Source organism: Nothoprocta perdicaria, unplaced genomic scaffold (assembly GCF_003342845.1).
Source record: "Nothoprocta perdicaria isolate Ctin4 unplaced genomic scaffold, notPer1 scaffold_295, whole genome shotgun sequence".
Classification (NCBI taxonomy): domain Eukaryota; kingdom Metazoa; phylum Chordata; class Aves; order Tinamiformes; family Tinamidae; genus Nothoprocta; species Nothoprocta perdicaria.
The window spans coordinates 476228-492242 of NW_020455527.1; the positions used below are offsets into that span (position 1 = coordinate 476228).

The window sequence follows — 16015 nt, forward strand, 5'->3', positions numbered from 1 at the left end:
AACTCTCCTTGGAAAATTTTTGGGTCTGTTATATCTTTATATATAAACATTTACTACTTCAGAGAGGATGCCTGGGCTTTTTAGAAAGGATGCCTCCTTTTCTCATAATGTTACTGCTCTGAGTGTCTGCATAGAAGGGCCTTCCTTTTTCTGGTGCGTTAAGACAATCATATTTACCCTTGTTTGTATTAGGGTAGCATATCTGATGCCTCTCAGTAAAATTAGAGGGCTGCTATGTCAGGCACTTACAAATACAGAGAAGCAGAGCGCCCCAACAGCGAAGCCCTTGCAATTGAAAACGATAGACAAAAGGATGGGAGAAGGGAATATTCTATTGTTATATATCATGTTATTACAGATAGGGAGCTGAGACATAAAAAGACTGAATAACTTGACCAAAGCCACACAGGAAGTCTGTGACAGACACAAGAATTAAACACAGATCTTCTAACCCTCTGTCTGATTTTTTAGTAATAAAGCTATTGTTCCTCTCTTCCCTGCCTCCTAATTAGATCCATAGGCACCTTGTATTAGCAACTGCTGCTAAGTATTGTGCCAGTAGGTAAAGCCCCCACATTTTTTTTTTAGTGCTGATACTAAACTTTAATAACTAGGGCATCCTGCCACGTTTTTTTCCTAATGCCTGACAATAATGGCTCAGTAATTACTGAACCAATGTTATCAATTCCAACAGATATCACATTTATTAAACAGAGAATGCTATGTTGCTGTTCATCAGTTAGGAATGTGTATAATTGAAACATGAAAATGAAGCCTGTACGAATATGTGTGATTCATCATGAATTCTGCAAGCCTTACACTAACTCTTCTTTTCTTAATTAAGCTGTCAAATGGAAAACTTATAATTAATGCAACAGCATATTTTGTGGGAGTTCTTTTCTACCCCCATATAAAGCTCTATTCAGCAGAAACGTTGCAAGGATTTTGCATGTGTGGATTGGGCACCCTTGACTTATTAAGCAAAATTTTTGCTGTCCTGCATGGCTATTTTCAGTCCATTCCACTGGGATCTCCCATGAAGAATGAACAGAGGGAAGGAGAGTCACTTGTTGTCTTTCTCCATTCCTTCTTACCCCAAAAATGATTCTCCTGTTACGAGAAACTCGTGTTGTGTGCCTGCTGAAGTGCTAGGGTTAGTAAACGAAGCCTGCGCTGACGGAAACTGTATCCTTTCTTATCCTGTAACTCCATTCCTTATTCTTCCATGGCAGCTATGTGCTCTACACTTGCTGTATGTCTCTTTCAGGTAAGATCATAGAAAACAAAGACTTATGTGCTCTGCATACATCTGTTCTGGACACTAAAGATGACAGTATTTTTCCAAAGACATTTTGACACTTCCATGTGCTTTTACTCCACAGGTCACTGTGTTTTGGTGGGACTTGTATGCAGCACCTTACAAAACAGCTTGGCGCGCACACCCACCTCTAGTCATGACAAGCAGCACATTACAATAGTCCTATTAGGCCTTTCATCCAAGAACAAGAGTGTTTTACAGGATATTTACGTTTCTGACCTCCCACTCTATGGTAGTCTCCCATTTTACAGATGGGGAAAACAAGGCAAGATTTGGGAGGACAACTCGGCTGCCAGCACAGGCAGCAGTGCCCATAAGCCCAAGAGGCCTCCATGGGCTTTGCAGGCAGCTTKGGTTCCATAAGCTCTACCAATCCCTGGAGCCTCTGGATCTGAAATTCCAGATCATTTTTTTCTTCTGACTGTGGTTATTACTGTTGCAGTCCCATATCTCAGATTATAGGGGCATATCTCAGATTATAGAGTCTCAGATTATAGGGGCAGTTTCAARCAAGTTGGGCAGCGGGCAAAATGCAGGAAGAGGCATCTCCCTTCTTGCAACATCAAAGTCACAAGATATCCATATGCTTTTTCTTATTCTTTACATCTGATTACAACTGTTTTCACTTTAGTGCCAAAAGGAGCATACCTAAAACAGTGTAGAAGAGGAAGACACAGGGGTTTGTGGGCACTTGCAGCTGCCAAATAGAGCAGCTGTAATGCTGCGGGTGCTTGGGAAACCAATTAGAAACACATGGAGTGACAAAAAAATGTATGTAACATAAGATTAGCACTGTGAATGCAGCCCCACTGTGTGAAACCTAGGCAAACTAGGGCTGGCTGGCACCAAGGATCAGTGAAAGTAAAATGCAGTTATGATGCCTCAAAGAGAAATTGAGCATTAGTGCTGAGAAATAAGGAAATAGTCTCACTGTGATCTTAACCGTAGCTTAAGTGCATGGATACATCAGTGTCAAGAAAACGTTTTTTAAAAAGTAAGTATGTTAAAAGCAAGGCTAGCGTTCACAACTGGGTTCTGTGGGAAAGCTGCTACCCTAAGCGATGCCCTGACGTTCTGTGCAGCAGAGGTCAGGAGCTGCGAGGCCGGCGGGAGGACTTTCGATTAACCTTCCCTAGGCAAAGGGTCTAACAAACTGAAGGAAGGTGTCGAGACGGATGTGAGACAGCTCCTCTTGAAAATACTTTTGAGTCAAGCTCTAAAGGGTTCTATGCATTCATTAGCTAGCAGTGTATTTTCAGGCTTTCATATCGAGATTATATATATTTTTAATGCAGGAGAAATGGTCAGGTCATTCTTGAGTTTGCTCAGTTACAGACTCTTGAGTTTGCTCAGTTACAGTGTTCCAAAGAAAAGCTGCACTTTTCACTGCCCTGATTGACTACTGAAAGAGAAGGAACTTGAGGCAAAAGTTTTTGCTCTGCTGGTAGGGAATGMAGAGTTTTTCTGCTCTAAGGATACAGTCTTGGAGATGATGAAGACCTAGGATTTTGCTTGCTGGAAATGCAGGATGGAGAATTTCTGCTGACAGTGGTCGAAGATTAGAAAGGCAACTATTACATAGATTAAATGGTAGTGTAATCTTGTAACACATTTACCTAGTGACAGAATAGGAACACAGATTACAGAAAACTGATAACTCAAAGCAATAACTAAAATGATAGGAACAGGGACTCTTAGGTGGAAGCACAAATGACATATTTTAGTACTGCAGTCCAGCCAGCAGTTAACACACTCCAATAAAAAGGTTTTTTTTTTTCCTATCAAGATATTGCAAAAGTAAGTTGAAAAAAAATCCCAGGGTCTCATTTTGTGCACTTTTCAACAATGTGCTATTGACAACATTACTTTTCCTCTTAGGTCAAGAATAAATAAATAAGTAAAAAGCCCAAGCTTCTAAAACTAAGATGACCAAATATAGTATATATCTTTTGACTGGCCCCAAGCTTCATTATTTCCCGATAAGCAAAGAGAAGAAGGTAGCTCAGCCTGTCTATACCTTGAATCATCTACAGCACCTTATTTAGTGTGTGAGCTGGGCAAGCTTTGTCTTTGCCTTCTCCTGCTTGTATCCAGTACGCACAGTTTGAGCATGGAGGTCATTTGCTGTGGATAGTGGAGAATCAGCAGGAGAACAGCATTTCTGTGCACTGACTGCAGGATAATAATTATCAGAGAACTGAATGTGTAAAATTTTCACAGTCTTGAAAATTATCTCCACACTATTGCCAGCAAAAAGCGTGCGGCATTCAAGACTGACAAGCAAGGGTGAGAGCTTTGCTGAACAGAATACTTATACATTGCAGTAATTTGCCTGTTCTAGGGATGGAAAAGACAGATAGAGGAAAGAGACAGCACTATGGCCCATCTGTGCAAACCAAAAATGCTGCTACTAGGTCAGAACGAGTTTTACAACTGCCCCTGATAATTAAATCTATGGCCTCTATAAAGCTTCTTAATGAGAGTGCTTACTGGCTTGGCCTTATATCACTGGTAACAATTAATTTGCATTTTAGAATGTTTCTATTTATCCTCTGTTTGTAATTTTAATATTTGTCTTTACAGAGTGAGGTGGAAAAGTCTGGTTTGTTTGCTCAGGATTTACTTCTCCAATTTTGACTACCCRGATGGAATACCAACACTTCAAATGAGAGTATTCGTGAATATTTCCTAATGGAGGAAAAATGTTTTCCTCAGCACAATTTAAAATAATATCTGAGTATGTACCCCCCACCTTGAGAAACGTGCCGGATTTTTGATAGCCTTGTTCTGAAAATCTTATCCTTAGGTATTCCTACCGCGAAGAAAAATCTTTGTTTCAGGACTTTTTTTGCACAGGGTGTGCTGATTTTGTGTTCCTGACCTAATAGCAAAATACCAGGTAGAAACAAGGGAGGAGCACCTTCATTTAAACCAGTCCATGAAAGAACTTTTATGTGACAAAGTTCAAAAGCCAGTCCTTAGAATTCTACTTTCCTTATAAACCACAAAACTATCAAGATACCAGATGAGGATGTTTGCTTAGACATTTGTAGAAGTGAGAATGCGTCTGGCTGTTTGGAGCATTATTTCTGCATCATGCTCTCTTTTGTGCCATGGAACCTGCTGCGAAACCTGCTTTCTGGGTAACAGCTCATATGGAAAGATCAAGGGTGCACTGCGTTGCTGGCATGGCTGCAGGATAAACAGTTCTTAACCAGACTATCACACACTGCTATAGTTTCTGAACAATAAGTTAGGAAGTTAAAGACACTGTTTTTTGCCCTCATTTAAAAATAAAATGCTTCCTAGGAGAACTGTGCCTGAGGAGAAAAGATGCAGGGCTTGAAATCTACACCTGAATCTGGAAACAATTTTTGCTATTAGGAATATGTTCCCTAATCTGCACTAACCAAATGCCACCAAATATTTTGGAAAGATCAATCCACAGTCAAGAGAAAATCTGGATTAGAGTTTCACAGAGTCCTTTTTTTGACAAGACTTCGCATTGAGATAAGTTTAAGCTACAGCTAAAAATGGGAACTTCATTTTACATGCTAGGCAGTGAAGTCTCCTTGTTGGAGGGACTACAGCTTACAGAGTGCCTATCCTGTTTCATACTGTSTAAAATAAATTAACCTCTGTGTTCAGTTTATATTCTGGGTTAAGGATCAATTTTACAGGCAGGGACAACAAAGCAGAGAAGCTATGGATGTTACTTGCATTAGAATATAGTGCAAAGAAAAAGAAATAGAAAAAATAATAGAAAATGCCAGATCTGCCGGGGATTGATTTATAAATTTGTCTATCATCTGCAATAGACTTGGATAATGATATCTAAATAATTCCTGATTAACTTCTACATCACTTTATTGGTTCCATGCCTGTAGATACTCTTGGATGTAAGTGTTACCCATGACTTCTAAGAAGGGCTGTATTCAAGCCTGAAACAGGTTCAAAAGGCCACTTCTTTGTACACATCTTTGTTCAGAAATGCTAAGCTGCTCTAAGTCTGTATTTTTAGACACATTTCCTCCATGCTTTGCACAAAGTTTTACCATAATTCCATTCCCACTGAAGAACATAATAGTGAGATAAATGCGCCAGATTTCTYCCAGTAAACCCAGACCTGCCTTTCTCTGTTACCCACGGACTTGCGATGCAGGCATTTGACTGTGAATTATGGGGAAGACGCATCTCTCGACGATAAGGTTAGGTGATAAATGTCCGAAGCCAGCATGGGACACTGCAGAGGAAGTGTCATAAATTTACTGCTGAATCAGCTTTAAGGAGGAGAGCTGGGGCTAAAGAATCACAGCTGTCATTTGGCTGTGGGAAACGGTTCAGGGATCATTAGTATTGGTCATTCCCATGAACTTGAGGTTCACAGAGGGAAATGCTGGGAGGTGACACCGCAATCTGGGCAGATCTCAAATCCCGAAGATTAAAGATTGCCTGTTGTTAATAAACAGGTTACATTCCACATTCGAAACCAAATGTCCTTCCCAGTTCTAAGTTTGGCTTTGCTTTACAAATAGCAAGTTTAAAAGGTAATTGATAAAAAAGTGGGGAAAGAAAGGGCTAGTTGTCAGAGCTTTCACCTTAAACTCAGGTCAATACCCTGCCGGCTTGTGTGTAACAATGCCTGGAATTTGGAATATACTTCAGCAGAGTCAGGCTTTCAGTATTTCACATTCCATATGAGAGTGCTTTTGGGTCACAGGACTTTTAGAAGAAATATCTTTTCCCAGTCATCCTCCTCCCCCTTCTCTTCCAAATGGTATTGTAGAAAGTTGGAGAAACACAGATATTAACTAGTGAGAAGGCAGCGAAAGGAAAATGGTACATAACAGGCGTCTAACTCAGATTGTTGTTAACTTGAAATGATAGATATCKCTGGTATCTTTGACCGTATACTTTGGAGAGCAGCACAAAAATACACCTTACCAAGCTGCAATGGCTGATTCTGAAGATGTTCTTTCCAGGCTTGATTGTAATTGCACCTCAAAAGAGAGTGAGCAGGGCTACTATTACCTGAGATAGACCCATCAAGTACTGAGCTGAAGAGGTGCTCCAGGATGAGCAATGTTTTTGTGTGACAGAGTTAATTACGCAATCCCAGGGAGTTCTGTGGGTCTAATTGGGACACGGAAATAACCCCTTTGGGGGCTTCATTTTGCCTATTACTCCAGCAGAGAGAGGGTCTGCAGGAATGAAGTTTCCTGGTGAAAGCAAAGTGAAAAAATCCAGGGCTTCTTGTCAGTCCAGGTGATGGACTGCTATTATTACTATTTTATATTAAAGGAGAGAGGGAAGAAGACAGAAGGACTGTATGAAGGACAAAGTTAGCAATCATTCACTGGCGCCAGAAAAGGTACTTTGAACTCAAGTGTGTCTGAAATTCAAAATATTAGTGCTTTTCGCTTTGTGGTTTTCTTTTAATGTGAGTTATGTTTTCTCTGTTGTGCTATATGGATATAGAAACTATGTCCAGAACAGTATTTGTGTTACTGGAAAAAGGSAAACCATAGGTGAAGGCTAGCATCTCAGTCCCAGAATGTCAAGTTCCCAAATTTGAAATCACACGACAGATCGAGTATTGTCAGGTAGAAAAGCATTTTAATATTACTGGGAGACTCTGCAGCGCAGAGAGCCAAGATCTGCAAGTATATTTATGTTTTTAATACACATTTGAGAATGAGGTCTTGCTCCCACTTTCAAAAGCAGCTTTGGTACTTCGTGTTTGAAGTCTCTCTGGCAATCAATGGCATGCAGGTTTCTTGGAGTTACAATTTTCTGACTTTCCTAAATTGAGCTAGAATAGGGCCTTCAACAACAACAACAAAAAACAGACTCAAAAACACCAAAGAGGCCATGGTTTTACTGGAACTTCCTTATTTTAATGAAACGTAACCTGGTGATATTCTCTAGAACTTAATCTGAATGCTAAAATTAATYCCTAACCATAGAGACCATAGGCTGTACTAAAAACTTTCATAATTCATAATAATTCATAATTCATTATAAAAAACATTTTGGAATTATAGGGTTTTTTTAGACTCTTATTTAAAGAATATTGCTTTATCCTTCAATAATGTTGATAAAAATCAGGATTTCGGCCTTTCGGGAAATCTTTGTATTTTGACACTTGTTTACATATTGGGACAAGATGAAATACCAAAACTTTTCAATGGTTCCGATATATTAAAAAAAAAAAAAAAAAAAAGATGGAAAACAAGTGGTAAATACCAGGATAGCCCTCACTGAAAGCTACTATCAGCTACTATATATCAGATTTTGATGGCAGAACCAGTTTAGGCAATTGATCTCAGTGAGGAGAGGATGAGTAAGTCCAAGACAGCAAGCAGTGCTAAGCAAGCACTGTGGGACTAGAAAGGAAAGCCGTCCAGTGCCTTAGTCTTTGCCAGGCCAAGGCACAAACCCCACACCTTTGCATGCCACAGCAGGTCTATGGAATTAGACAACACAAATTACATTTCTGCTATGCGTGGCAGAACAGGAGAGAGGGTCAATGGCAAAATGTACCTTTGATTGCAATGCTGGCTTTACAATATGAAAACAAAATCGGGTTTTTGTTTCTCCCTGAGCTACTCTTACTAAAATGTATTTAAAAATATTTTTCCTTGCTGAAAATATTTTAACCTATATGATTTATCACGCATTTGCAGTTTATTTTATAACACATGTTCTAGGTGCCAGCATATCAAATGAATACAAGACTACTGTGTACTAGAAGAGAGGCCAGGAATTCAAAAAAGCTCGAATTTCTGTTTTAAATGCCATAAKCTCAGCACATGAATTGTTATGGCAAAAAAATAAAAGTGAAGATAAAATTAGAAATAAAAATAAAAAAAACAACTCTGGTAATGGTATTAATAAGGGCCTCCACCAGGCTCTTGGGGTTAATTTTGGGTTAACATGCTTGCGTGGTGCTTGCAGGACTACATGTGATGAGCACCAAGCTGTCTAATAAGGGAACGATAAGTTGGTCCTTGCTGCATTAAGGGCSATGGGGACAGTCGCTTGCGGTTGCAAAGATGCCGCCAGGGGCGGCAGGCGCTTCTTGCCGGGCTGGTGCCCGCGAACCCGCCTCGGCTGACACCGAGCGGCTTGGGCACTGTCTGCGGGCTGCGCGAGGCACCAGCCCTGCAGCCGGGAGAGCCGCCGCCCTGCAGGGAGCACGAGGCCACGCCCCGCCACAGGTGCTGGCAGTTACGGCCGTTAACRGCCGTTAGCGCCAGGGCGGGGCCTCGGCCACGCGGCGGCCGTTAAAGAGCGGGGCGCGGCAGCAGGTGTGACTCGTGCTGGGCAGTGTGGTGGTGCCAGGTAGGGTGGCGGGGGCCYGGCTCGCCTTGCTCTTTGGTAGCCGAGTGGCTCCTGTGACGTGTTGTGGCCTTGCACTTGGGTGCGAGGGCTGGAGCGTCCCTGGGGAATGTGGGCCATTCTGTTGTGCGGCCCCCTGGGGCGAGTGGGGAGCCTGGGGGTGCCTCGTGCCTGACAGGTTAAAGTGACATGKTCAGGGCTTCCAACAAGCTGTGTTAGTAAGAGGGTTTCAGATTGCTTCAGTGGCTGCACCCCTGCTCTTGTCTCGATCACCATCAGGACTGTGTTGTGTACTGTGAGGAAATGTAAAAAAACAACACAAACCCAACACGATCTCAAAAAGTTTTTATTAAGAACTCTATGATACTCTGGGAGTTGCACAGGTGTGTGTTTTACCTCGTCTTCTCGGCTGATGGAATTTTAGGTAATGCATGTGTGTTAAGGGAAAAAGCAATGCAGCTGTGACTGCAAAATCTGCTGTGTGTTGCTGCACCGGGGAGAAGSATGTCCTGTGCTCAAAGGGGTGTGGAGGTGTACATCTCAGTGCCTTGCTGCTGCTGCAAGGTAGACCTGGGTCTTGCGCTTGGAGGAGCGTGACCCCTCCAGCTTGGATGCCCTGCCTGCTCCCAAGGTGCCTGCTTAACTCCATGGACAGGCAAGGGGCAATAATTTCTTGCAACTTTAGGGTGCTAAATTGACTCAGTAAAGGGTCAAGTGGGCAAAAGAGAGGCAGGATGGCAGTAAAGGCAGAGGTGGGAAGGAGAAGGACCTCTCTTTTGGAGAGCAGTTGAAAGGGCTCAGCTGTGTCATCTGAGAGAGGATGCAACCTGGCTGTGTTCCTCATGGTGCATGGGTAGAGGGGGGGAAATGCAATTGCACTGGTTAGACTAAGAACCTAGCATTTTGTGAAAGCAAGGATATATTCTAAATGCTCTCCATGAAAATGTAAGTAAGAATATATGAAGTTTTCTGTATTTTTAAATACCTAGGGAGAAGGAAGCATCTTTAGTCAACATAGAACAAAGCATGTGAGATCTGGGTGGAATTCCAAGGTACTATTGTACCTTGACAATAGTGTGGTAAACTTAATTATGGTACAAATAGTGTTCTAATGTAGTAGAGAGATTGTTCACCGTTTTCTATAGCTAAGCAGACTTTAACATGGTATTTGATATTTTTGTAGCCTTATGGATTGAAGAGTAGTTAGACTTCCTAGCCTTTGCCAGGTTATCATTCTTCAGGGCAGCAGCTAGAGATGTTAGCCCCTGATTTCTTAATTGTACTGAACCCTCACCCTTAAAATGTCTGTGCTTTGGAAAGATGGAGGGACTTTTCTGAGGCGGTAACTGGGCTAAACATTCAGGTAGTCTTTCTGTATCTTAGTGCAAGCAAACATTCTGTGCTGTAACTTCCAAGGTAGGAGGGAAAATGTAACCTTTGTGCTGTCCTTAAGCCAAAGAGCAAGAAGGATTTTTGATTTTTTGTGTGTGTGTGTTCCTTTTTTGCTATTAAACTGCTATTGGAAATCAAAACATACTGTTGATATTTTGGGAAAGGGTTCATTAAAAAGGATTTCTGTGACCATAAATCAAGTTTTGCACAAGAATTTGACTGTATATAGGTTTGTTGAATCCACGTGATAAAGTTACAAGATGCAATATTGCTGCAGAAGGGTATGTGGTTAGTGTACAGGGGAGTGTGGACAACTACACAAGAAAATCAATTATGGGCAGTGTAGACTCCTTTTATTCTCACTCATAAGGCCAGTACACATGTTCAGTGAGCATTACACAAGGCTGTATTTATTAAGACACACAATTCTTTCATTTGGCTGCTCCCTGTAGCAAAACCACAGTGCCACCACAGAAGACAGGCCCCATCATACTCACCTCAGCTGCCCTTTCAGCCACCACAAGTCCTGCTTCCCCTGAACAAAAAGTCAAAAATGTTTTTGTTTGCATAGCCTAAAAACAGATATGCCTTAGGAAAATAGCTAGAGGAAAAGCTACTTGAGAAATACTGAAGAAGTAGCTGAAAGATGTTATGTACCCTTCAGCTATGTACTCCTTGTACATGAAACAGTTGGAGAGACTTGTGTGAGACTGTTTACAGGACTATTACTATTAGCAATATAATCCTCCTGTGTATATTGTCCTTTGGGGGATTTTACTTTACACAGGTTGTGGCTGCTGTAGGTAGTGAGATGTTGGTGTTACAGCTGTGGTCCATGCTCCAGCTGTTCAATTAGTAGTGTGTGGTGCCACCTCAGCATGCTGAGAGGATTGAGGCAAATGTCAGGGATTGCATATTACTAAAGGGATGTTTTGAAAAAACATATAGGGTGGCAGGCCTTTAAGAGCAGAATTGCTTCTAGTCATGCCTTTCCTTCCACTTCGTCGTCTTTTGGCTTGGCCATCTTTTTTACCTGACTTTTGTCCCCTGCTTCCTTCTCTTTTTGTGGTTCTCCCTTCTCCTTATTTTGTTTGCATTTGTTTCTCTTCACTGTTTTCCATTTTTTTTGTATAATTATGTCAGAAGACACCTATGTTGAACAACAGCTAAATCTGCACTGTTCCTAGAGAAATGCTGCAGGGGGTGCCTCTACATGCTGCTGACTGCTGGAGTGGCTGAGATGGGCCCTAATGTCAGTGTGCTCATGATGCCASGTAGTAGGCTAAACTACCCATTGCCTGTTTGACTTGGGACTCTGGGGTCCTGTACCTTTCAGAGATCCTGTCTATGGCCCAGACTATGAARGGACAGTGAATCTGGTCTTGGGAGGAGATTTATAGACCTGGAGATTTGTAGGTCTGTGGCCAGTACTGCAGACTAGATTCTGCAGCCTTATATGCATATGTAATATTATCTTTTATGATAGTTCAGTTAATCAGAATGGTGATGTGGAAGAGTCTTAGATTTGATTGCAAGTCTGAAGTCAGTTTTCATCAAGCATGGCCCTCTTGTTGCATACATTTTTACATTTTAAAACATTTAGCCTATGTAGTAAATCTCAGTTTCAAGTTGTGCTGCACTCCCCTTTCTGTCTTTCATTCTAATAATAAATAAATGTTTTTGCCTGACATTGAGACATGCATGTTTATTTTTTCCCATTGCAAAAGAAATTCTCATGGAAAACATATTAGCAGCCTTGGAACAAAAGGCACAGGGTGGGGGAATTTCCCAGTGCATTCCATTGCCTGATTGTTCTATTCAGCTTTGAGAGCAAGTTTTGTATATAGTCTTCTTACTGCTGAGTGGAAAATACACCAAGAGCTTGCATGAGCAAAGAGCRTCTTGAGAAGAATAAAGTGGTGCAGTTAGGTTTCCCATTTGTGTTGTCTTTTAAGTAGACTTGCTCAGTGTATCTCAAAAGCAATGAAGATTGGAATGTATGACCTTCTACCAGTTGTTGCTGCCTGGCACAGGGAGACATAGCAGAAGTAAGTGTAGCTGGGACAAGTAATTCCTGCATTTATTGGGTTTTGATTTAGATGGTATAGATCTAAAGGACATATCTTTTAGGGACCGAAATAACTGCTGAAAAGAACTTCTGTGTTCCTTTAGAAGCAGATGGAGAACCTCATCCTAGCATGAGGAAGAAGTGCTACAGTTGTTGGGTGCTGCAGTAGGAGTTGCCAGGCCTGTGTTAGTACACTTGTCCTGATGCAACTTGGAAAATCACCCAGAGGTGGTTGGGTGGCTGAAAGGTTACATCTCCTGTCTGTGACTAGTATTTCACCGTCCTGTCTTCAATCCTTTATGGAGAAGGATGGTATATGCTGATGGCAGGGAAGCCAGAGGTGCAGCTACTGAGTATATCAAACCTCCCAAAGGAAGCACTTTATGGATTTTGTTAGCTTTTGTGCACCTGTTCTATAGGACCAGAGAGCTACTGAGAGCAGAGTATGCCAGCCAGTTGATTTGTCACATTATAAGGTTCAGTGATGTAACTAGTCATCCACAGTATTTTCTCTGAAAGTTTCTTGGTGGGAGAAGTGCAATTATTCCCTCTAGGAAACTCATGAAGATGCTTCTGTAGATAGCTGGGAGCTCTCCTTGTGTTGTGACCTCTGGTAATGTTACCTCTCAGAAGGGGAAACACAAGATGTAGTCATCTTAGTCATCTTTTTTCTGGCAAGGCTGCTGCATGAATTTTCTTGTACATTATCTTCTCCACAGGGTTTCGTATATGCTCATTGCTGTACTGTTCCAATGTATGCAGCAGTTTCTCTTCTCACTCTAACGGTGTGATTATTATCACCTCCCCATAGGCTAGGAGCCTTTCAGTGCAAATGCAGTTCTACAGCCCCATGAGTCAACTTCTGGCGATTCTTCCTTAGACAGCATTGAGTGTAAGTTATAAATACAAGGGCGTGTGACCAACTGGACTCCTTTTCATTAAGATCATACAATATATGGTTATCCCTATACAGCCTGTTAATGCACCTGATTCTGAGGGGTTGGGGAAGAGCAAAAGATAAAGAGCTTTAATAATGGTGCTGGGGCAAGTGTGTGCCTGTAAGGAGGCATTTGCAGGAATGGAACCATAGTAAGCAATTATGTCTGTTGCAGAATAAACACATTCTGAATGTTGATGAATGAAACAGCTGAATTGTATAATTTGGAAACATGGCTACTGAACTCATTCAATAATTAATTTTCTGATCTGCTTGTGCCAACTTTCAAAATACAGAGAGCTTTCTGGCCACATTGAAGGTATGGCTGGAGCATAACACTGAGTGCCACAAATTCCTTGTCCAGGCAGTTCACTCAAAGGAAATCTGGCCTAGCAGTTCAGCAGTGCTTTATATGCAATAAGTGTGCTACTGTGTAGAGACAAGTATGGAGGTCATGTTGCTGTATGTGGTTTCTCAGAATTAGAGGAGACTTTGCTGAGTCCTCCATCCTGTGACTATTTGGTGTGTAACACCATTTAAAGCTAAAACTCAGACCTTGTAGCTGGCCAGGTGGTAAATTATCACCTTCCCACATTCTGCTAACATTGCTTGCTTTCTCTAAGTGAATTAGGATAGAATTATAAGAAACCAGACTGCAATGAAAAGTTAATGAAAAATAGAAATGGAGTGTTTTTTGCTGGGAATGGAGTGGGGGTGGGTRCAGGACAAAAAAGAAACAGAAAAAGATGGAAAGTATTGGGGAGTACAGACACACTTGAACTCTAGTGTGTCAGGCTACAGAACAGCTTTGCTCTGTGTGTGTGTGCGCGTGTRTGTGGCGCCAGAGATGCAGGTAAAAGTTTGCTTGCTTAAAAAAAAAGTTGAGATTTCTATGGCCAAATTTCCAGGCTGAAGATTTGGCCATGCTGAAGTGTTACCAAAAATGACCTTATAGCTTGAGGGCAACTGAAAATTCTTGTAACTTAAGGCTGTTTCAACTTTCTATGGCCAGCTCTGTCAGTTTTCCTGACACACTAAGTGCATAGGGCAAGATGCCTGAGAGCATAWGGGGGGGATACCTTTTAATAGGGAAAGGGTATGATAGAGGTTTGATGGGAAAGGTCTGAAGTTCAATACATTCTCTGATGTCTGAGTGGTACGCTCCTCAGGGGTCCAAAAGCAGGTGTAAAGTAGAACATCTTTATAGCAACTCTAATTTGTGCTGATGGCTGAGCTGGCCTCTGGCCAACATGAAGTTGGGGCAAGCAGAAGGAAGGCTTGCAATCACCTCTTCCTCTCCACCAGAGCTGTTGCTGTGCTGAGCATAAGCTTGGCTCAGTGTGGGGCTGTGTCACAGAATACTTCATAACAGAATTCACTGGGTCCAAAGCATGCATTCTGGTCTATCAGATAAGCAATATGCCTTTTTAAAATTGTCACCAGCACCTTTATACATGCCAATTCTGGTGATAATTGCTGAATTTCTACATTTAGAGGAAGCAAGTGCTTCATTAATATCACAATGTGCTATTGTTTATTGCATATGTTCTGTTTCCTCTAAATATAGAAATTAGGTAATTATCACTATTTATTTATTCATTATAGTTCAAGTTAGATACATAAGATCTTGCAGTAAGACTTATTTTTAAAAGTTTGGATTCTCTGAAAAATCTCTCCCTTAGATGGGTTCAACTCCTAGCTTCCTATAAAAATTTCATATTGCATTTTTGGATGGCCATCTGGTTTGTTGAAGCCTGGAAAATCTGCCTTACACCAACGCAGAAATTTTGCTTAAAAAAAAAAAAAAACCCTCAAAGCAAAGGGCTTTTTGCTACATTCGTAGCAATTAAAATAACTTTGTATATATATTTTGTTAGTCTTCAGTATCTTTAGCTGYCAGTACTGAAGGTTTAAAAGCACTTTGGAAAAAAAGGTAGATGATCCAGGAGGCTCTTGTGTTTTGCTTGCTGCATGAGTGTTGAAAATGCTTTGTTGTGTAAAATACTAAGGTTACCTTATTCTTTGGTCTGCCGCAGACTTCTTGGGTTGCCTGTACAAGGTATGCCTGTCATACTTGCAGGATATGTCTGCTCTAGCTCTTGTTTAAGGGGCAAGTGGTTCCCTAAGCTTGTGTTGAGTGGCCTTTGTGTGCAGCTTTCTTCTTTTAGCTGACTGTTGTGCTCTCCTAAGAAGGTGCTCAGCTCTTCTGTTAATCCAAGGTGGGTTGCATTAGGTTGTTGCAGGCACAAACAGGGTTGRTAAATGCTCACATGCAGAGCTCCAGAAGCTTACTGTCCAGCTCTGTCTGAGGCTTCCTTGCGAGTACCATTTGGCTGAGTCCAGATGACTCCAAAGGCACTGGCAAGTGAGAGTGCTGTAAATGGGACTTGACTTAGCAGTTTGGGCAGCTGTTACCCTTCAGTGGAAATGAAGCCTTAGGGTGTTTGTGTCTCTGCCTCCTATTAGTACTATAAACTTATGTTGTACTGACAATTGAATGTTTTGCATTCTACTTGTGGGATATAATCTCATTGTATCGGAGTTCTTGCTGAAAAGAGGTTGCACTTGGCTGCTTGCTTTAGAAATGTCCATGTCCCCCTCCCTTCCCCTTCCCCCAAAGAACTGTGAGGATGAATGTGAAAGGCTGTGGTGTCTTCAGACTTAATACTCCTCAAATAAGAAGTGGTGGTCTAGCATCTGAACTGTGCTTTGTATTGAAAGCGGAGGCTGTGCTCTCAGCAGCAGTGTATTGACAGTAATATTCTAATTGCTGCTTCAGCCTCTGAAAATGTTTGGTGAAAATGAATTGTATAGAATTATGCCATTTAATGCATGTATCCARGTAAAATCATGCTAGCAGAAAAAGGCAAGAATATACTTTTTCAGAGTTTGGCCAAAATATAGCCTCAGTAATTTTCCATTTGGGCAATAGATCAGTGTCTTCTGTCTTTGGGCAGGT

At 41.5% G+C, this 16015-nt stretch overlaps 1 long non-coding RNA gene across 1 annotated transcript in view; it reads left to right on the forward strand.

Moving 5' to 3' along the window:
* Nucleotides 1–8645: 8645 nt before the first annotated feature.
* Nucleotides 8646–16015, forward strand: part of LOC112949429 — a 61808-nt gene continuing 54438 nt past the window's right edge. The window contains exon 1 of the long non-coding RNA XR_003249824.1: nt 8646–8662. This is a non-coding gene — a long non-coding RNA (uncharacterized LOC112949429). The remainder of the gene's footprint in view (nt 8663–16015) is intronic.